Genomic DNA, 23,462 nt, shown 5'->3' on the forward strand with positions numbered 1-23,462 from the left:
CCTGTCCTTCACTATCTCCCAGACCTTCCTCAAACTCATGTCCATTGAGTCAGTGATGCCATCCAACTATCTCATACTCTGTTGTCCCCTTTTTCTTCTGCCTTCAATCTTTCCAAGCATCAGGGTCTTTTCCAATGAGTCAGTTTTTCTCATGAGGTGGCCAAAGTATTGGAGCTTCAGCATCAGTCCTTCCAAAGAGTATTAAAGGTTGATTTCTTTTAAGGTTGACTGGTTTGATCTCCTTGCAGTCCAATGGGGTCTCAAGAGTCTTCTCCAACACTACAGTTTAAAAGCATCAATTCTTCAGTGCTCAGCCTTCTTTATATTCCAACTCACATCTATACATGACAACCGGAAAAACCATCGCTTTGACTAGATAAACCTTTATTGGCAAAGAAATGTCTTAGCTTTTTAGTATGCTGTCTAGGTTGGTCATAGCTTTTCTTCCAAGGAGCAAGCATCTTTAAATTTTATGGCCACAGTCACCATCTGCAGTGATTTTGGAGCCCAAGAAAATAAAGTCTGTCACTGTTTCCATTGCTTCCACATCTATTTGTTATGAAGTGATGGGACTTGATGCCCAGATCTTCGTTTTTTGAACGCTGCATTTTATACCAGCTTTTTCACTCTCCTCTTTCATCCTTATCAAGAGGTTCTTTAGTTCCTCTTAGCTGTCGGCCATAAGGGTGGTGTTATCTGCATATCTGAGGTTACTTATATTTCTCCTAGTAATCTTGATTCCAGCTTGTGCTTCATCATGCATGATGCATACATGTAAGTTAAATAACAGGATGACAACATACAGCCTTGACATACTCCTTTTGCAATTTGGAACCAGTCCACTGTTCCATGTCCAGTTCTAACTGTTTCTTCCAGATCTGCATACAGACTTCTCAGGAGGCAGGTAAGGTGTTCTGGTATTCCCATTTCTTGAAGAATTTTCCACAAGTTGTTATGATCCACATAGTCAAAGACTTTAGTGTAGTCAATGAGGCAAAAGTAGATGTTTTCCTGGAACCCTCTTGCTTTTTCTATGATCCAATGGATGTTGGCAATTTGATATCTGGTTCCTCTGCCTTTTCCAAATCCAACTTGAATATCTGGAAGTTCTTGGTTCACATACTATTGAAGCCTAGCTTAGAGGATTTTGAACAATACCTTGATAGCATGAGAAATGAGTGCAGTTGTGTGGTAGTTTGAACATTCTTTGGCATTGTCTTTCTTTGGGATTGGAATGAAAACTGACCTTTTCCAGTCCTGTGGCCACTGCTGAGTTTTCCAAATTTGCTTGCATATTGAGTGCAGCACCTTCACAGCATCATTTTTTAATATTTGAAATAACTTAGCCAGAATTCCGTCACCTCCACTAGCTTTATTCACAGTGATGCTTCCTAAAGCCCACTTGTGAAGGCATGCCAAGATGTCTGGCTCTAGGTGAGTGATCACACCATCATGGTTATCTGGATCATTAACATCTTTTTTGTACAGTTCTTCTGTGTATTCTTGCCACCTCTTAATATCTTCTGCTTCTGTTAGGCCCTTACTATTTCTGTCCTTTATTATGCCCATCTTTGTATGATATGTTCCCTTGGTATCTCTAATATTCTTGGAGAGATCTCTAGTCTTTCCTATTCTAATGTTTTCCTCTATTTCTTTGCATTGTTCACTTAGGAAGGCTTTCTTATCTCCCCTTGCTATTCTTTGGAACTCTGCATTCAGATGGGTATATCTTTCCTTTTCTCCTTTACCTTTCACTTCTCTTCTTTTCTCAGCTATTTGTAAGGCCTCCTCAGATAACCATTTTGCCTTCTTGCATTCTTTTTCTTGGGGGTTATTTTGATCACCACCTCCTGTACAATGTTATGAACCTCCATCCATAGTTTTTTAGGCACTCTGTCTATCAGATCTAATCCCTTGAATCTATTGTCTGTCTATCTGATCTAATCCCTTGAAACTAGATGTTTAATAGTTACCAAACTAGACTTGTGATCATTTTACTCAGTCATGCTCTGCATGACTTTCAGCTCTTCCAATTCCTTTCTGAGCCACTTACAATACAAAACTCCATTTTAATAGCCACAACTGTCAATAAATACGCAAGAATTCATCAAAAGTCCAAAATGTACAAGAATAGAGTTAAAGAAGGAGTTCTTGTTCCTAGAAATGTGCAAAGGAAAGATTTTATTATATTTCAGACATTGTTCTGGACATTTCACCTGTATTTTCACTGCTATCTTCATGACAACTTAAAATGTAACCATATTAGGATTATCCTCCAAGGATACTTTTAAGTTTTTATTCATAAATCATTGTTTAACAGAAAGGGTTGTACCTTGAAATCACTGAGGACAAAGATTCTCATTTTGACATTCATCTTTCAGAAGAAAAATCAATGCCCAATGCCCCTCTTCTTTTTTAAACATTTTATGAATTTTAATACATCCTATGTGGTGACTTCCCAAACTACCAATAAATATTGATTTTAAGAGCCAAATATGGTGAAAAACTTATTGGGAAACTTTTTTCTGCTAATAAATATTGGTTTCTTTTCCCTTCACTCCTTCTCAGAAAAATCCCAATAGACAATTTCTGAAATCAATCCTAGAGTTTTATATAACTATTACAAGTTGTTATTTAGATAGAATAATTAAAAGAATCAAGCTTTATCTGCATTTAAATATATAAAAATAAACAGTTCTTCAGCAAATAGAGACTCTTCATTAAACAGGAAATTTCTAATTTTACATCACCCAGTCAGTTCCAGTTTCAGTGTATCAAGATCTATTTTTAATATTATTATTAATGTGCCTTCAGAAATATAATTTTCTCTTAAAATTCTTTTCAAATATGATTTTCTATTCTCTTAAGTATAATACTTAATTTCTTCTTTTTATCATGTAGATTTCAGTAGATTGTGTCAATCATTTTCCACAATGCAGATTGTGCTTAAAATGAAATTCAGTGATGGCTACAAAAAAAAGTGCTATTATATATACCTGCTGCTCTCCCTTTCTTCTAGTAATCATGGCTCCTCCTGCCCTCAGTTCACAAATGTAGCGAGATGTAGCTCTGACCACACCCCAGGGAACTGAAAGTATGTGGGCAGTTTGTCAGAACCATCCCAAGACCTAGTGTTCAAGCAACAAGTCTTCGCCCCTCCCTTGACTCATTTAACTGGCTTTCCTTCTTCTACTGCTCAAAACCTATGCATTCCCAAAGTTTCGTCTGCGGTCCTTAGGAAAGTTCTGATTAGGAAAACTGATAAAAGAGGTCCTTGTTCTCACTGGATAGTTGATTTTTCCTGGGACCCTTTCACCTGATTCAAAAGTACAGCATAGCAGCCACATATATCTTACACCACACATACCTTAGCAGTTTTGTCTTACCATCGATATGCTACATAGCTCCCTGTAAATATTAGCAGGAACCTCATTTTTCCAAGGAGACATTAACCTTGTTTCTTAACCCAAGCAAAGATTCCTTGACAGATCAAATCATCCTATTGTCTTAACTGGATAATGCTTCTAAGGAGATGCTAATGAGGTTAGCTTCTCTCAGGGTATTTTATGTTTTTGCAAGTGAAAGCAATTGAATGAATGATGATGTCAAACCTTTTACTCTTAGTAACCAGAAACCTGGTGGGGAGGGTACAGCTAACCCCTGGGAAAACAAGGAGAACTAATGGGAAACATTCTTCCAGCTGTGCTCAGCTAAATGAGGAGTATAACATCAAAATGTTCCTAAGAAACACCACTTTTCAGCCCCAGTAATTTTAGAAGTAACAATTTTCCTATTATCTTCCAGTGAGAAGTGCTTTATCTTACATATATTTTAAAGTTATCTTTGAAGCTTTGTTTGCCACAACTAATTTGAATACCTGGAGAGAGAGGACTTTCTTACTAATAAATGTCATCTTCCAAAATCATCTTGACTAACAAAGACTCCTGGAAACCTGAATATTGTCTTAAATCTGTAGTTCTTCAACTTCAGTTTGCATCAGAATCCTGGAGGGCTTGTTAAAACAGAGCTGGGGCCCTATACCCAAAGTTTCTGATTCAGTAGGAGTGGAATAGGGTCTGAAAATTTACGTTCCTGACAAGTGCCTAGGTGAGCCTGATGCTGTCGATCCCATACCAAATTTTGAGAATTATAAGAGGTAATAAATAATAGGCTACTGTATTTATGACAGTACTCTCTAAAATTGATAATTTTGTGTAAGAAGTTAGCAGTTAAATAGTGAAAAGAAATAGCTCCTATTATGTCCTGAAATGATAATAAAGATCTATGCTGCTGCTGCTGCTGCTGCTGCTGCTGCTGCTGCTGCTGCTGCTGCTGCTGCTGCTGCTGCTGCTAAGTCGCTTCAGTCGTGTCTGATTCTGTGCGACCCCATAGACGGCCTCCCACCAGGCTCCCCCGTCCCTGGGATTCTCCAGGTAAGAACACTGGAGTGGGTTGCCATTTCCTTCTCCAGTGCATGAAACTGAAAAAGGAAAGTGAAGTTTTCCAGTCGTGTCCGACTCTTAGCGACCTCATGGACTGCAGCCTACCAGGTTCCTACATCAATGGGATTTTCCAGGCAAGAGTACTGGAGTCGGGTGCCATTGCCTTCACCGAATAAAGACCTATATTAGTGGATTTAAAAAGTTAGCTCTTTTAAAATACAAGGTGATGTCAGGATTCCTATAACTGATCAGCTGACGGGTCAGTGGTGAAATGCATGTTACCATCCCAAGGTACCATTGTCCCTGGCCTGTGACCTAAAGTAACTCATGAGCTTCACATTGGAAAGACCTTCCAGGGATTACTAGCCAAATGTCAATGGTGCCCTTTATGGAGGAAAGACTATCTAAATAAGAGAGGCAAAATAAAGAAAAGTAGGGGAAAGAAGGGCTTTGAGAGAATGAGATTTTCCAAAAGGCAAAGCAAAATCTCACCTATGGTCTATCATAATTTGCCTCATCTGCTAAGAAAGTCTATTTCAAACTGTAAGAGTAGGTCTTGGCCTGATATTGAAAGCGATCTTTCCAATGTTTGCTCTATGACCATTGTCTTTTTCCTTCCCTTTTTTCTACTTTCTTACAGTGGAAACTTCTTGTTGGTGTTTTTAATTAAACAAGACCACCATCAGCGCCACATAAAAATGACATATTTCATATGGTTTTACTTAGAGATAATTCATGCTATAACATTTCTGGAGGGCAATTGGCTGTATAAACCAAAACAAAAATGTCTAAGTAGGTATTTTTTGAACCAGCAAGTCCCTTTCTTGGAATTTATGCTGATGGAAATCAGCATGAATATATCTTCAAATGTAGCAGTCTTTATTTTTAAAACAATAAAAAAACCTAAATGAAAATAATAAATGATAAAACCTAATAACAATCTTTTAAAACTTGTGGTACATTAATATAAGCCACTTAAATATTATAGAAGAATTTTTAATTGATATAGAAAGATATTCAAGATATAGTATTACCTTTTTTTTTAAAGTCCAAAACATGTTCTAAATCACTATTTTGGAAAAATGAGTATGTGAATATGTGAAAGACAGTGAGTAAACACAAATATACTAACCTATAATCTCACTATCTAAAGACAAATGATCACTGAATTCTTCATTTGTCCAGCTTTTTTATGATAATTTGTGTTTCATAGTGAAAAAACAAAATTTAAATAATTTCATATTTTAAATAATTATGAATTTTTATTCCTTAAAAGATAAAGAAGCTATTTGAGAACTATATAAAAGTTAATTTTATTTTCACATATAAATAAATTGTTTGGGCCAGATAAAAAATGTTGAGTCTACAAAATATAAGGAAAAATTATCTGAGTTCATCAGTGAAAATTTTTCGCAACCAAAAATTTGTTTTTCCAGTTTCTAGGGTAAATCAAAACTGATCAGTCTTTTTAAAGAAAATCAGATTATTTCATTGAAAGAAACTCTTCCACTACTAGGGTGCTACTAGATAAAACACTTTTTTACTAAAAATATATGAACAAAAGAAGTGTGGGATTTTGTTTTTATTTGGTGTCCAGCAGCTAGTGCTTCTATTCATGAAAAGGTCAATATTCTAATACTCACTCATTAAAGGGTATAAATTTAATTTCCTTTAGTTACTCTGTCCTAAAATGGTCAGCATCAAGGTATGGCTAGCACAATTGTTTACAGTGTGGAAACTACAACCTGCTCAGGAACACAGAGGGATTTCTAAACAGTGGATTTTTTTTCTTCACACTAAAGCATCAATGGCTAGCCTGCTACACTAAGTTGTACACATGCCAACTTCCGACGAAGCTCAAAATCCTTATAGTAGTTTCTTCCTCATTTAAATACTGCCTCAGATCTAGGTCCTACCACCTGAGTTATAATTCCATATTATACCTGCCATGTCCTTGTAATTTAATTACTTAAATAATCCTAGTTTCTTGAATACTTTGGCTATAACTGCTTGGAAAAGATAATTCAAAAAGAAATCTGAAAAAGACAATATCTAAACCATAAGATTGTTTCTAGCTCCAGCTTTTTAATCTTTGCCCTTCTTGCTCAGTAGAGATTCTTCTCTTTGCACAAGGCCCAAAGACATGAAGCAACTATACAAATAATTCACATTATTCTAGTGGGCCATTTTTGCCCCCTAAGGTGAATGTATTTATTTGTTAAATTTTTAATGGAGCATAGTCGATTTACAACATTGTGTTAGTTTCAGGTATACATCCAAGTGACGTACTTATACATATACAGATATCTACTTCTTTTTTAGATTCTTTTCCTATATAGGCCATTACAGAGTATTGAGTAGAGTTCCCAGTGCTACAGAATAGGTTCTTATTAGTTATCTATTTTATATATAGTAGTGTATGTATGTCAATCCCGATCTCACAATTTCTCTTTTGCCCTCTCTCACCCTATGGTAGCCATGTTTGCTTTCTACACCTATGACTCTTGTTTTATAAACAAATTCACTTGTATCTCCTTTTCTTAGATTCCACATATAAGTGATATCATATGACACTTGTCTTTCTGTCTCTTATTTCACTCAGGATGACAATCTCTAACTCCATCCATGTTGCTATAAATGATGTTAATTTTATCCTTTCTATAGCTGAACAATATTCCATTGTATATGTATACCACGTCTTCTTTATCCATTCCTCTGTTGATGAATATTCAAATTGCTTCCATTTCTTACCTATTGTAAATAATGCTGCAGTGAACATTAGGGTGAATGTATCTTCTGGAGTTATGTTTTTTTCCAGGAATATACCCAGGAGTAGGATAGCTGGGTCATATGGTAGTTCTATGTTTAGTTTTTTAAAGACCCTCCATAGTGGCTGTACCAATTTGCATTCCCACCAACAGTGTAGGAGGGTTCCCTTTTTCCCATACCCTCTCCAGTGTTTATTGTTTGTAGATTTTTTTTGATGGTGGTCATTCTGATTGGTGTGAGGTGATACTTCATTGTAGTCTTGATTTTCATTTCTCAAAATAATTAGTGATGTTGAGCATTTTTTCATGTACTTTTCAACTATCTGTATGTCTCCTTTGGAGAAATGTCTGTTTACCTCTTCCTCCCACTTTTTGATTGGATTATTTGTTCTTTTGGTATTGCGTTGAATGAGCTCTTTGTGTATTTTGGATGTTAATACCTTGTTTGTTGCTTCATTTGCAAATATTTTCTCTCAGTTTGAGGGTTGTTTTTTCATTTGGTTTCTAGTTTCCTTGGCTGTGCAGAAGCTGTTCAGTGTAATTAGGTCCCATTTGTTTTTTGTTTTTTTTTTTTTCTTATTTTCACTACTCTAGTAAATGGATGGATCAGAAAAGATCTTGCTGCAATTTATGTTTTTCTCTAAAAGTTTTATAGTATCTGGCCATGCATTTAGATCTTTAATCCATTTTGAGCTTATTTTTGTGTATGGTATTAGGGAGTGTTCTAATTTTGTTCTTTTACATATAGCTGTCCTGTTTTCCCAGCACTGCTTATTGAAGAGATTTTCTTTTCTCCATTTATATTCCTGCTTGTATTGTTGCAGGTTAGGTGACCACAGGTATGAAGATTTTTCTTTGGGCTGTCTATCCTGTTCCATTGGTCTATATTTCTATTTTTGTGCCAGTACCATTCTGTCTTGATTATTGTAGCTTTATACTATTGTCTAAAATCAAGGAACCTGATACCTCTAACTCCATCTCAAGATTGCTTTGACTTTTTCAGGGTCTTTTGTGTTTCCATACAAATTGTAAAAATATTGTTCTAATTCTGTGGAAAAGGCCATTGATAATTTGAGAGCGATTGGACTGAATCTATGGACTGCTTTGGATAGTATAATCATTTTCACAATATTAAAATTCTTCCAATCCAGAAACATGGTATATCTATCTGTTTTGTTGTTGTTCAGTCATCCAGTCATGTCAAGCTCTTTGCAAGCCCATGGACTGCAGCATGCCAGGCATCCCTCTGCCTCACCATCTCCTGAAGTTTGACCAAGTTTATGTCCTTTGCATCAGTGATGCCATCCAACCATCTCATCCTCTGATGCCCTTTTCTCCTTCTGCCCTCTTTCATTTCTTTCATCAGTGTCATATAGTTTTCTATGTATAGCTCTTTTGCCTCTTTAGGTAGCTTTATTCCCAGGTATTTTATTCTTTTTATTGCAATGGTAACTGGGATTGTTTCCTTAATTTCTATGTTTGATCTTTTGTTGTTGTTGTATAAGAATACAAGAGATTTCCATGTGTTAATTTACTATCCTGCAACTTTACCAAATTCATTGATGAGCTTTAGTAGTTTTCACACAGCACCTTTAGGATTTTCTATGTATAGTATCACGTCAACTGCAAACTGACTGTTTTACTTCTTTTCCAATTTGGATTGCTTTTATTTCTTTTTCTTCTTTGATTATCATGGCTAGGACTTTCAAAACTATGTTGAATAACAGTGGTGAGAGTGGACATCCTTGTCTTGTTCTTGATCTTATGGGAAATTATTTCAGTTTTTCACCATTTGACACTGTCTGTTGTAGGTTTTTCATATATGGCCTTTATTATGTTGAGGTAGGTTCCCTGGCAGCTCAGCTGGTGAAGAATCCACCTGCAATGCATTAGACCCTGGTTTTATTCCTGAATTGGGAAGATCCCCTGGAGGAGGCATGGAAACCCACTCCAGTATTCTTGCCTGGAGAATCTCCATGGACAGAGGAGCCTAGCGGGTTGCAGTCCATGGGGTCACAAACAGTCAGACACGACTGAGTAACTAATTACAGCACAGCACAGGTTCCCTCTGTTCACTTTTTGGAGAATTTTTATCATAAATAAGTATTAAATTTTGTCAAAAGCTTTTTCTGCATTGATTAACATGCTCATATGGTTTTAATTCTTCAGTTTGTTAATATGATGTATTACATTGATTGATTTGTGTATGTTGAAGAATCCTTACATCCCTGGGATAAATCCCGCTTCCCTGTGGTATATGACCCTTTTAATGTTTTGTTGGATTCTGTTTGCTAGTGTTTTGTTGAGGATATTTGTCTCTATGTCCATCAGTGATACTGGCCTTTAATTTTCTTTTTTGCATGATATCTTTGTTTGGTCTTGGTATCAGGGTAATAGTGGCCTCATAGAATGAGCTTTGGAGTGTTTCTTCTCTGAAATTTTTGGAAGAGTTTGAGAAAAATAGATGTTAACTCTTCTCTAAGTATTTGATAGAATTCACCTGTGAAGCCATCTGGTCCTGGACTTTCATTTGTTAGAAGATTTTTGACCACAGTTTTTATTTCAGTACTTGTGATTGGTATGTTTATATTTTCTATTTCTTCCTGGTTCAGTCTCGGAAGGTTGTACCTTTCTAAGAATTTGTCTCTTTCTTCCAGGTTACCCATTTTATTAGCATATATTAATAGTTGTTTGTAATAGCCTTTTATGATCCTTCGTGTTTCTGTGGTGTCAGTTGTAACTTTTCCTTTTTCATTTCTAATTTTGTTGATTTGAGTACTCTCCCTTTTTTCTTGATTTATCTTCTCAAGAAAACCAGCATTTTGTTTCATTGATGTTTTGTATTGTTTCCTTTGTTTCTATTTCAGTTAGTTCTGCTGCTATGATTTTTGTGATTTCTTTCCCTCTGCTAACTTTGAGTTTTGTTTTTTTCTTCTTCCTCTAATTACTTTAGGTTTAAGGCTAGGTTGTATACTTGAGATATTTCTTGTTTCTTAAAGTAAGATTGTATTGCTATAAACGTCCCTCTTAGAACTGCTTTAGCTGCATACCATGCACTGTCCTGTATATATTGTCATCTGTTTCTAGGTATTTTTTAATTTCCTCTTTGATTTCTTCAGTGACTCATCAGTTGTTTAGTAACATTATTTAGCCTCTGTGTGTTTGAGTTTTTAACAGATTTTTTTTCTGTAATTGATTTCTAAACTCATAATATTGTGGTTGAAAAAGATGCTTGATATTATTTCAATTTTCCTAAATTTACCACGGCTTGATTTGTGACCCTAGATGTGGTCCATCCTGCAGAATGTTCTTTGTACACTTGAAATTGTATTCTGCTGCTTTCAGATGGAATGTCCTATAAATAGCAATCAATTGTATTCGGTCTAGTCTGTTATTTAGAGCTTGTGTTTCCTTGCTGATTTTCCATTTGGATGATCTTTCCCTTGGTGTAAGTGGGGTGTTAAAGTCTCCCAAAATTATTCTGTTACAGTTTCCCCTTTTACGGCTTTTAGCAGTTGTCTTATATACTGAGGTGCTCCTATGTTGTTGCATAAATATTTATGATTGTTATATCTTATTCTTGGAATGATCCCTTGATCATTATGTAGTGTCCTTTGTCCCTTGTAACAGTCTTTATTTTAAAATATCTTGTGTGTGATAAGAGTATTGCTAATCCAGGTTTCTTTTGATTTCCAATTGCATGGAATATCTTTTCCCATCCCCTCACTTTCAGCCTATATGTGTCCTTACGTGTGATGTGGGTCTCTTGACAGTATATAAATGGGTCTTATTTTTACATACATTCAGTCAGTCTATTTTTTGGTTGGAAAGCATTTCATTCATTGACATTTAAGGTAATTATTGATATATATGCTCTATTGCCATTTTCTTAATTGCTTTCAGCTTGTTTTTATAGGTCTCTTTTCTTCTCTTCCTCTTTCATTCTCTTCTCCTGGGTTTCTTGCTTTTAGCAATTCTTGTAAAGCTGGCATGGTGGTGCTGAATTCTCTTAGCTTTTTCTTGTCTGTAAAGCTTTTGATTTCTCTCAAATTTGAATGAGAGCCTTGCTGCATAGAATAGCCTTAGGTGCAGGTTTTTTCCCTTTCATCACTTATAATATGCCCATCCCTTCTGGCCTGCAGAGTTTCAGCTGAAAAATCAGCTGATAACCTTTATGGGGATTATCTTGTATTGGGTTGGCCAAAAGATTCATTCAGGTTTTCTCGTAGAGGGTATTAGTTGTTTTTTCCTTGCTGCTTTTAACATTTCTTCTTTGTATTTAATTTTTAATAGTTTGATTAATATGTATCTTAGCATATTCCTCCTTAGGTTTATCCTGTGTGGAACTCTGTGCTTCCTGGACTCAAGTATCTATTTCCTTTCCCATGATAGGGAAATTTTTGACTATGGTTTGTTCAAATATTTTTTCAGGCCCTTTTTCTTCTTCTTCTGGGACCTCTATAATTTGAATGTTTGTGTTTTTAATGTTGCCCCAGAGGTCACTAAGACTGTCCTTATTTCTTTTTTTCTTTTTTCTTTACTCTCTCCCAGAGCAGTGATTTCCATCATTTTATATTCCAGCTCATTTATCTCTTCTGTCTCAGTTAATCTACTATTGATTCATTCTAGTGTATTACTCATTTCAGTTACTCTTCTGTTCAACTCTTTTTGTTTGTTCTTTAGTTCTTCTAGGTGATTGTTAAGCTTTTCTTGTATCTTCTCAATCTGTACTTCCTTTCTATTTTCATTGATCTAAGGATCATCTTTACTATCATTACCCTGAATTCTTTTTCAAGTAGATTGCTTATCTCCTCTTCAGTCATTGTCCTAGATTTTTATCTTGCTCTTTCATCTGCAACATATTTTTTTGCCATCTCATTTCGTCAAACTTACTGTGGTTGTGATCTTTCCACAGGCTGTGGGATCACAGTTTCTCTTGCTTCTAGTGTCTACCCTCTGGTGGATGAAGTTTTTCAGAGGCTTATGCTGTTATTGCCTTGATACATGCTAAATTGCTTCAGTCGTGTCTGACTCTGTGCAACCCTATGGACTGTAGCCTGCCAGGCTCTTCTGTCCATGGGATTCTCCAGGCAAGAATACTGGAGTGGGTTGCCATGCCCTCCTTCAGGGCATCTTCCCAATCCAGGGATCCAATCCATGTCTCTTATATCTCTGGCACTGCAGGCAGGTTCTTTACCACTAGTGCCACCTGGGAAGCCTCTTGATGGGAATCCCCTTGTGAGGGGATTTTAATTGATGGTGTGGTGATTAGAGTCTGCCCTAGATATTGAGCAGGGCTTCCCCTTTGCTCTGTGGTTTTCACTTCCATCAGGCATGAGTGTGCTCTCTGGTTGTTGAAGTAGAAGCCCCCCCCCCCCCGCCCCGATCTATTTCTTAGCTGTGATTCTGATCTGCATTCAAGATAAGCAGGATTAGAGCACTCCCACTGGGAGAGAAGTCACTGAGTTTTCCTCCTTTGAAGCTGTTCACCTGTGAATGTGCTCTGTTGTGTCCCCTTTCTCCCGATGTACAGATTCACAAAGTATACAGTTTTGGCACTGCTCTCAGACCCACTTTAACTGTGGATGTGCCAGAAATTGGCCCTGGTGACTCTCAAGCATTGCTTTCACTGGGCCACTGGTGCACGTACACTGAGGTTAGGTCCCTGTATGGCAGGAGGTATGCACCTACACCACTGCAGGAGCTATAGAGGCAACTCAAGCCCTGATCTGCCCTACTCCCAAGTGCACATGCCCACAGGACCCACAGCTAGCCACTAATGCCAGACTTAGCTATAACAGCACCTGATGTCCTTTTGGATGTTTTGCAGGTGTTGAATTCAGGTATAAGCACAGGAGTAACTCCACACTTTGTGCAGCCACAAGGAGAGATTTCAGCTCTTCTTCCTTGGCCACAAAGCCCCTGGGGCTCATCTGTGGTTTCAGCTCTTCCTGTGGATGAATTTCCTAGTTGGGGGGGGGGGGGTGGCTATCTGCACCCTCCTGGGACAGTGGCACATATTCTGGCACCCACTGGCAGATTTCCTAGTAGCAAGAGTTTTCTGTGTACTCCCAGGACAGCAAGGCAGATTCTGGCACCTGCTAATGGATTGTCAAGTAGTGAGAGTAATCCACACCCTCCAGGAACAGCAAGGTTCCAGCACTCAGGGCCAGATTTCTCAGTCATGAAAGATTTCTAAAGCTTCCCAGCACAGCAGGACAGGTTTTGGTGCTCACTGGTGAATTTCCCAACAGCAAGAGCAGGGCAGATCTTGCCCCCACTGGAAGATTTCCCTGTAGGGAGTTATCTATGCCCTTCCGGAACTGAGACACAGTTTTCAGCACCCACTGACAGCCTTCCCGGTCTTGGAAGCTTTCTCCACCTTCCAAGGACAGCAGGGTGGGTTCCCGCATCCATCAGCTGACCTCCTGGTCATGGAAGTTATCCATACTCTCCTGAGACAGCTTGGTCAGATACTGAGGACCGCTCTCACCCCTTTGGGTCTGTGGGGGCTGGTACTGCACCCCCGCTGTTATTTTTTTTAATATAAACTGGAAACAATTATAAAGCTATTCATAATGACACACTATTGGAAATATAATTTTCTGCTTGATCTGAAGTAAGCAATGAAAGACAACTTCCTATTGAGAAATCAAAAACCCAGTGAACTTTTACAGAAATTCCTAAAAACATAAATGACAATTTTTCACCTATTTTTAAATTAAAGTTCACTTGGGATTTGTTTTGGAGAAGGAAATGGCAACCCACTCCAGTACTCTTGCCTGGAAAATCCCATGGACGGAAGAGCGTGATAGGCTACAGTCCACGGGGTCACAAAGAGTCAGACACAGCTGAGTGACTTCACTGCACTCACTTTGGGATTTGTTTTAAATATTTGTCTATAGATTGTATTTTATTTTGGTTTGCATGTAATCTTCACTTTTGAGCACTCAGATGAATCTGATTTGATTTTTAAAAAGAAAAAAAAAGGACAATACTGAAAGTTTCTGGGTCCTTGTTTAGCTACTACCTTGAATGTTTGGTATCAGTAATCAGTACCAAGCAAATATTTATGAAACTCTTAAGTTTTCACAATCCATTCACATAATTTATTATTGAGAACATCAAATCAGATGTGACACAGTCAAAATATAATTATCCTTTTTTTTTAAGTAGAGAAATAGAGAAAGAAACTAACATTATAGTTTAGACCAATAATACCCAGTCACTGAACTTTAATTCTTTTTAATAAAAGCTCTTATTTGAACTTCACAATGACTAGAATATATAATTATTCTCTAGATGAGAAAACAACAACTCAAGAATTTTTAAAGTTAGTCCAGGTAAAATGATGAATGATAGTAGGTTTGGGGAAGTAATCAGTTAAATATGTAAAACTACAGTTTATGACTCCATTAATTAAGGCAATCCTAAATTTAAAGTTAAAACATATTATAAATTTCCCCTTTAGAAATTTGGAAGTTTCCACTTACTTTCCTAAAAATAAAGGCTTCCCTGGTGATTCAGATGGTAAAGAATCTGCCTGTGATGCAAGAGACCCATAGTCAATTCCTAGATTGGGACGATCCCCTGGAGAAGGGAATGGCAACCAACTCCAGTATTCTTGCCTGGAGAATTCCATGAACAGAGGAGCCTGGCAGGCTGCAGTTCATGGGATCACAAAGAGTCAGACACGACTAGGCAACTAAGACACACACATCCTAAAAATAAACATTCTTATCTTTAAGGTAATTCAAGTATATCCTTGCACCTTGCAAACTAAGGCATCTTAAATTATTTATTGAAATAATATTTTAGTCAATGTGAAAAATTATTATATGCACAGTATGTTTGGATGCATATTAATAAAATAAGATTCTTTAAAAATAAATTTTGCTAAGCAGAATTTTCCCCCTCATCCTTCATGTCCTTTACTCATTTGCTCATCTATCTATATATCCATCCATCCATTCATCTACCATCCCCCTTCTTCCCTCTCCCCCTCCCTACTATAGGCAGTAACTATTTCAAGGGCTGAGATAACAAAGAACTCACTGCCTCCTGGAGGCTCACAGTCCAGAGGAAGAGACTCAGAGAAAAGTAACATAATTTGAAAAAAACAATTATATTATAGGATGTGAACAAAGAGCTTAAGGTCTGAGAAGATTAAAAAGAAAACTACAAAACATTTATATTTCTGACATACATTTGCCACTCATTTGTCATTTTTGAACTTGACATTTGAAGTGATGTCTAAAATTCCTCACACAAGTACTAATATTCCCATTGTGAATTTTAGTAAGACAAAGCAATGAGTTTTTGTGTTTTCCATAAGCGGACTTTACATAATGTAAAAAAGTGTTTTATGTGCAACCAGGAAAAGAAATATAATTGATATTTTTAAATAACATACACAAAATTTACCCAAAGAGGAAACCTCTACAGGTACACTTTTTCACAGTGATAGGAGAAGGAAATAAGAATGTAATATTTGCTGCAAAGAACTTGAAAATTTCACTATCATTAATTTTTTGGACAAGGAATACCACACACACTCAAAAAGACATGCTGTGGCCATTACTATTTCCAATCTTACATTCTTGTAGTGTTTTAGAGCTGAAGAGAGTCTTATTGACACCATCGTCTTCCACTGCTGCTGCTGCTGCTGCTGCTAAGTCGCTTCATGGCTCCCCATCCCTGGGATTCTCCAAGCAATAACGCTGGAGTGGGTTGCCATTTCCTTCTCCAATGCATGAAAGTGAAAAGTGAAAGTGAAGTCTCTCAGTCGTGTCCGACTCTTTGCGACCCCATGGACTGCAGCCTATCAGGCTCCTCCGTCCATGGGATTTTCCAGGCAAGAGCACTGGAGTGGGGTGCCATTGCCTTCTCCACTAGTTCTCTTTAAAAGGTTGGGAGCTATATGGAGCAGAAAGAGCACAGAGTTCCATCTGAGACATGCTAAGCTGCAGTGTTAGAAGGGGAAGAGTATCAGCCCATTGTTGGAAAGAAATTTTAGAGAGAGCACAGATCTGGGTAATGTTCTATGATTAGAAGTAATATGATTTCTATGAGAGAAAACTGAATGCCGAGAAGACTCTATATCTATTATTACACTGCCTACATTAATATAAACAGTGTTCAGCTCCTTGTGAAATCTGTCCATGCTCTTCAAATTACCTGAAAGTCTACTTTCCCCACTAGATCTTCCTCTTTAATAGGCAGCTCAATTATCAGCATGAGCAAAGAGCCTTTCCAGCCACCTCTGTTGACAATGACTTCGCCTTTAATAGTCATTTGTGTTACAATGAAGACACAGCTGTTTATGTTCACATCCAGATCTGCCACCAATGAGTCTCATGAACTTAGGCAAGTAGACTTCCTCTGCCTTTACAAGGGAACTCATATATGCATTGATACTAATCAGTACCTTCCGCATTGCTTTGTATGTTAGCTTTGTCTTTTTAGCTACATGATAGACTTTGTGTCTGACAAAACCCTGAAAATGATGAAAATTATTAAATGCTATCAAAAAATCCATATGTAAATTAAGATTTGAGGTTTGGAAGGTGTTCCTATGTATTAACATCTCTATTTTTAGGCACTTGATTTCCAAATTTCTTCTTGCTCCACAAGTTTTTTAGTTTAGTAACAAGAAAGTCAGGTCCAAATGACTTAAGTGATAACATCAAGAACAAATAGCTAGCTATTTACAGGATCAATTGATTTTGACTTTTATTCTTGTATTCTTTGTTTTGTATTATATTAGTAAAGAAAGATAAGAATTATTTGAATGATTGAAGTAAAGGTCTGCCTGTATGTTAATCAACTGCTTCTTAAAAGTCTTTCAAGTGCTATTTTCCAAAGTCAGAACTGATCAGATGTTTTTATGAATAAAGTTTGGCTATCTTTAAAGTGGCTAAAACTTAACATATATGTACACTATAAATATGTTATTATATATATATATATGCATATCTGTCCAACAGAATATGATACAAAATCTTGATATACAGAGTGACCCACAATCTTAAAAAGAAGTAAGAACCACTGGTATAAATTATATATTGTCTCTTTCACTCTAAAATTCTATGACTACATCATTAAGTCTGCTAATTATAAATAGCTAGATTTTTATGGTCAAATTCTTTATAATTAGCACGGATTGGAATGTCGTACATACTATTTTAAACTTCAGAAAAATAACAATATTTACTTCTATTTTTAAGACAATGCTAAAATAAAAAATTTTCATCATTTCTGGCTTTGGGTTACCACATTTAGGAACTCCGAGAATGAATCAACTTTATATTACAACAGAGGGCAATGCAACATGAATCACAAAAGTGCTTGACTCAAGCAAGGCCACATCAACTCTTCATCAGACAAATACACTGCTTTCCAATCATGGACATCTCAGTTCAGTTCAGTTCAGTTCAGTCACTCAGTCATCTCAAGCTGTGCATAATTATTTATAGAAATGTTCTTCCTCTAGTTTACTAGATCATTCTCATTTTAAAAAACAAAAACAATCAATTAGAACCTAAATTGAATAAATTCAATATAATAATAAGACACAAAACAAGAGATACCTCTGTCTTCTTTGGGCAAACTGCTTAACCTTGTCCAAGTCTCCATTTCCTCTGTTATAAAAATAAATAACTAAGGAATCAAATCTCTTCCATTTTCCTTATCTACAAAAATCTTACTCATCCCTTAGATATGGCTTACCTCAAATTGTTTATACCTAGTTATTTGTATCCTCATTTATTTGTAAAGCCTCAGCTATTTGTAAAGCCTTCTCAGCCAATTTAAGTTCAATTCAGTTGAGTCACTCAGTCGTGTTTGATTCTTTGCAACCCTATGGACTGCACCACACCAGGCTTCCCTGTTCTTTACTATCCCCCAGAGTTTGCTCAGACTCATGTTCACTGAGTCAGTGATGCCAACCTACCATCTTATCCTCTGTTGCCCCTTCTCTCCAGCCCTCAATCTTTCACAGCATCAGGGTCTTTTCCAGTGAGTCAGGACATCACATCAGGTGGCCAAAGTATTGAAGCTTCAGCATCAGTCCTTCCAGTGAATATTCAGGGTTGATTTCCTTTAGGATTGACTGGTCTGATCTCCTTGCTGTCCAAGGGACTCAAGAGTCTTCTCCAGCACCATTTCAAAAGAATCAGTTCTTTGGTGTTCAGCCTTCTTTATGGTCCAACTCTCACATCCATACATGACTACTGGAAAAACCATAGCTTTGACTATACAGATCTTTGTCAGCAAAGTGATGTTTCTGCTTTTTAATGTGCAGTCTAGGCTTATCAAAGCTTTCCTTCCAAAGAGCAAGTATGTTTTAATTTCATGGCTGGAGTCACAATCTCAGTGATTTTGGAGCCCAAGAAAAGAAAGTTTGTCACTATTTCCATTTTTTCCCCATCTCTCTGACATGAAGTGATAGGATTGAATGCCATGGTCTTAGTTTTTTGAATGTAGAATTCTAAGCCAAATTCTTCACTCCTCTATCACCTTTATCAAGAAGGCTCTTTTATTTCTCTGTGCTTCCTGCCATAAGGGTTGTAACATCTGCTTCTGCATATCTGAGATTATTGATATTTCTGCTAGTAATCTTGATTCCAGCTTGTTCTTCATCCAGTCCAGCATTTCACATGATGTACTCTCCATATAAGTTAAATAAGCAGGATGACAATATACAGCCTTGATGTACTCCTTTCCCAATTTGGAAACAGTCCTTAATTCAATGTCCCATTCTAACTGTTGCTTCTTGACCTGCATACAGGTTTCTCAAGAGGCAAGTAAGGTGGTCTGGTATTCCCATCTCTTGAAGAATTTTCCACAGTTTGTTGTGATCCACAGAGTCAAAGGCTTTAGCATAGTCAATGAAGCAGAAGTAAATGTTTATCTGGAATTCCCTTGCTTTTCCTGTGATCCAAAGGATGTTGGCAATTTGATATTTGGTTCCTCTGCCTTATCTCAGTCCAGCTTATACATGTAGAAGTTTTTGGTTCATGTACTGTTGAAGCCTAGCTTGAAGAATTTTGAGCATTACCTTACTAGCATGTGAAATGAGCCCAATTGTACGGTAGTTTAAACATTCTTTGGCATGGCGCTTCTTTGGGATTTGAATGAAAACTGACCTTTTCCAGTATGTGGGCCACTGCTGAGCTTTCCAAATTTGCTGGCATATTGAGTGTCATACTTTAACAACATCATCTTTTAAGATTTAAAATAGCTCAGCTGGCATTCTATCACCTCCACTAACTTTGTTCTCAGTAATGCTTCCTAAGGCTCACTTGTTGACTGAGACGGTTTTCGTCACTGCCGCTTGTACAGTTTTATGGACAGAAGTTCATAGTACTTCAGATACTCTATCCTTTGAATCTATTCATCACTTCCACTGTATGAGCATAAGGGATTTGATTTAGATTATATCTTAATGGCCTAGTGCTTTTCCCTACTTTCTTCAATTTAAGCCTGAATTTTGCAATAAAGAACACATGACTTGAGCCACAGTCAGCTCCAGGTCTTTCTTTTTTTCCCCACTGACTGCATAGAGCTTCTCCATCTTCAGCTGTAAAGAAAATTATCAGTCTGATTTCAGCATTGACCATGTGGTGATGTCCATATGTATCATCATCTCTTGGATTATGGGGAAAAGGTGTTTCCTATGACCAACATGTTCTCTTGACAAAAGTCTGTTAACCTTTGCCCTGTTTCATTTTGTACTCCAAAGCCAAACTTGCCTATTTTTCCAGGTATCTCTTGACTTCCCACTTTTGCATTCCAATTCACTACGATGAAAAGGACATCTTTTAGGGTGTTAGTTCTAGAAGATCTTGTAGTTCTTCATAGAACCAGTCAACTTCACCTTCTTCAGCATTGATGGTTGGGACATAGATTTGGATTAATGTGATGCTGAATGGTTTGCCTTTGGAAGGAACAGCAATCATTCTGTCATTTTTGAGACTGCACTTGAGTACTGCATTTCAGACTCTTTTGTTGACTATGAGGACCATTCCATATCTTCTAAGGGTTTCTTGCCTACAGTTCAGTCACTCAGTCATGTCCAACTCTTTGCGACCCCATGAATCACAGCATGCCAGGCCTCCCTGTCCATCACCAACTCCCGGAGTTCACTCAGACTCACATCAATCGAGTCCGTGATGCCATCCAGCCATCTCATCCTCTGTCATCCCCTTTTCCTCCTGCCAATCCCTCCCAGCATCAGGGTCTTTTCCAATGAGTCAAGTCTTCGCATGAGGTGGCCAAAGTACTGGAGTTTCAGCTTTAGCATCATTCCTTCCAAAGAAACCCCAGGGCTGATCTCCTTCAGAATGGACTGGTTGGATCTCCTTGCAGTCCGAAGGACTCTCAAGAGTCTTCTCCAACACCACAGTTCAAAAGCGTCAATTCTTCGGCGTTCAGCCTTCTTCACAGTCCAACTCTCACATCCATACATGACCACAGGAAAAACCATAGCCTTGACTAGACGGACCTTAGTCAGCAAAGTAACGTCTCTGCTTTTGAATATGCTATCTAGGTTGGTCATAACTTTTCTTCCAAGGAGTAAGCATCTTTTAATTTCATGGCTGCAATCACCATCTGCAGTGATTTTGGAGCACCAAAAAAATAAAGTCTGACACTGTTTCCCCATCTATTTCCCATGAAGTGATGGGACCTACAGTAGTCACCTGAATTAAATGGTCATCTGAATTAAATCCACCCATTCTCATCCATTTTTAGTTCACTGATTCTTAAGATCTCGGTGTTTAGTCTTGCCATCTCCTGCTTGGCAATGTAAATTTACCTTGATTCACAGACCTAACCTTCCAGGTCCCTATGCATTATTGTTCTTTACAGCATCAGACTTTACTTTCACCAGCAGACCTATCCACAACTGAGCACCATTACTGCTTTTGCCCAGCCACTTCATTCTTTCTCAAGCTATTAGTAATTGACCTCTGCTCTTCTCCAGTAGCATATCGGACACTTCCAACCTGAAGGATATGATTGTCTACAGTTTTTTGTTGTTGTTGGGTTTTGTTTGTTTGTTTGTTTGTTTGCCTTTTCATATTGTCCATGGGGTTCTCCAGGCAGGAATACTAGAGTCAGTCACCATTTGCTTTTCCAGTGGACCACGTTTCATCAGAACTCTTCACTATTACCCATCCATCATGGGTGGACCTACACAGCGTGGCTCATAGCTTCACTGAACTATGCAAGCCCCTTCACTGCAACAAGGCTGTAATCCAAGAAGGGGATACACAGTGCTACAAATTCTCAAATCACAAAAAATCTATTATGCCTGTGTTCAATAAAGGGAACTTTAAAAATACCTTCCAAAAACAAAGGATTTCAAGATTCACAGATACTTAGGGGGAAAAAAATAGCAAAAAGAGACTTTTAAGTAAAGATACGGTGAAATTGTTCTTTTGGAAGAATGGCCAAAAGATAAGCCTACCATATATAATAATCCTGGCCATATATGATAAGCCTACAGCAAACATTATTCTCAATGGTGAAAAACTGAAAGCATTCACCCAAAGATCAGGAATAAGAAGAGGGTGTCCACTTTCACCACTATTATTCAACATAGTTCTGAAAGCCCTAGATACAGCAATCAGAGAAGAAAAAGAAATAAAAGGAATGCAGATTGGAAAAGGAGAAGTAAATCTGTCACTGTTTGTAGATGACATGAAACTGTACGTAGAAAACCCTAAAGATTAAGCATCAGAAAATTACTAGAGCTAATCAGTGAATTTAGCAAAGTTGCAGGATACAAAATCAATACACAGAAATCACTTGCATTTCTATAGGCTAAAAATGAAAAATCAAAAAGAGAAATTAAGGAATTAATCCCACTCACCATTACAACAAAAACAACTAAATATCTAGGAATAAACTTACCTAAGGAGACAAAAGAACTGTGCACAGAAAATTATGAGACAACTAATGAAAGAAATCAAAGACAACATAAACAGATGGAGAGATAGTCAATGTTTCTGGGTAGGAAGAATCAATATTGTGAAAATGACTATACTACCAAATGCAATCTATAGATTCAATGTGATCCATATCAAATTGCCAGTGGCATTTTTCACAGAACTGGAACAAAATATTTCATAATTCATATGGAAGCACAAAAGACCCAGAATAGCCAAAGCAGTCTTGAGAAAGAAGAATGAAGATGGAGGAAACAACCTTCCTGACTTCAGATTATACTACAAAGCTACAGTCATCAAGACAGTACAATACTGGCACAAAGACAGAAATATAGAACAATGGAACAAGATAGAAAGCCCAGAAATAAACCAAATCACCTATGGGTACTTTATTTTTGACAAAGGAGGCAAGAATATACAATGGGGCAAAGACAGCCTCTTCAATAAATGCTGCTGGGAAAACTGGACAGCTACATGTGAAAGAATGAAATTAGAACACTTCCTAACACCATACACAAAGATAAACTCAAAATGGATTAAAGACCTAAATGTAAGACCAGAACCTGTAAAACCCTTAGAGGAAAACAAGCCAAACACTCAATGACATAAATCAAAACAGATCCTCTATGACTCACCTTGTAGAGTAATGGAATTAAAAACAAAAGTAAACAAGTGGGACCTAATTAAACTTAAAAGCTCCTGCACAGCAAAGGAAACTATAAGCAAGGTGAAAAGAAAACGCTCAGAATGGGAAAAAATAATAGCAAATGAAACAACTAAAAAATGGTTAATTTCCAAAATATACAAACCCATACAACTCAATACCAGAAAAACAACCCAGTCAAAAAGTGAGGAAAAGACCTAAACAGACATTTCTCCAAAAAAGACATACAGATGACTAATAAACACATGAAAAGATGCTCAACATCACTCTTTATTAGAGAAATGCAAATCAAAACTACAATGAGATATCACCTCATGCCAGTCAGAATGGCCATCATTAAAAAGTCTACAAACAATAAATACTGGAGAGGGTGTGGAGAAAAGATAATGCTCTTGCACTGTTCGTGGGAGTGCAAATTAATACAGCCACTATGGAAGACAGTATGGAGATTCCTTAAAAATCTAGGAGTGAAACAACCATCAGTCAGTCAGTCAGTCAGTTCAGTCGCTCAGTCGTGTCCGACTCTGCAACCCCATGAATCGCAGCACGCCAAGCCTCCCAGTCCATCACCAACTCCCGGAGTTCACTCAGACTCACGTCCATCGAGTCAGTGATGCATACCATCCAGCCATCTCAT

This window comes from Capra hircus, chromosome 15 (assembly GCF_001704415.2).
Source record: "Capra hircus breed San Clemente chromosome 15, ASM170441v1, whole genome shotgun sequence".
Taxonomy (NCBI): domain Eukaryota; kingdom Metazoa; phylum Chordata; class Mammalia; order Artiodactyla; family Bovidae; genus Capra; species Capra hircus.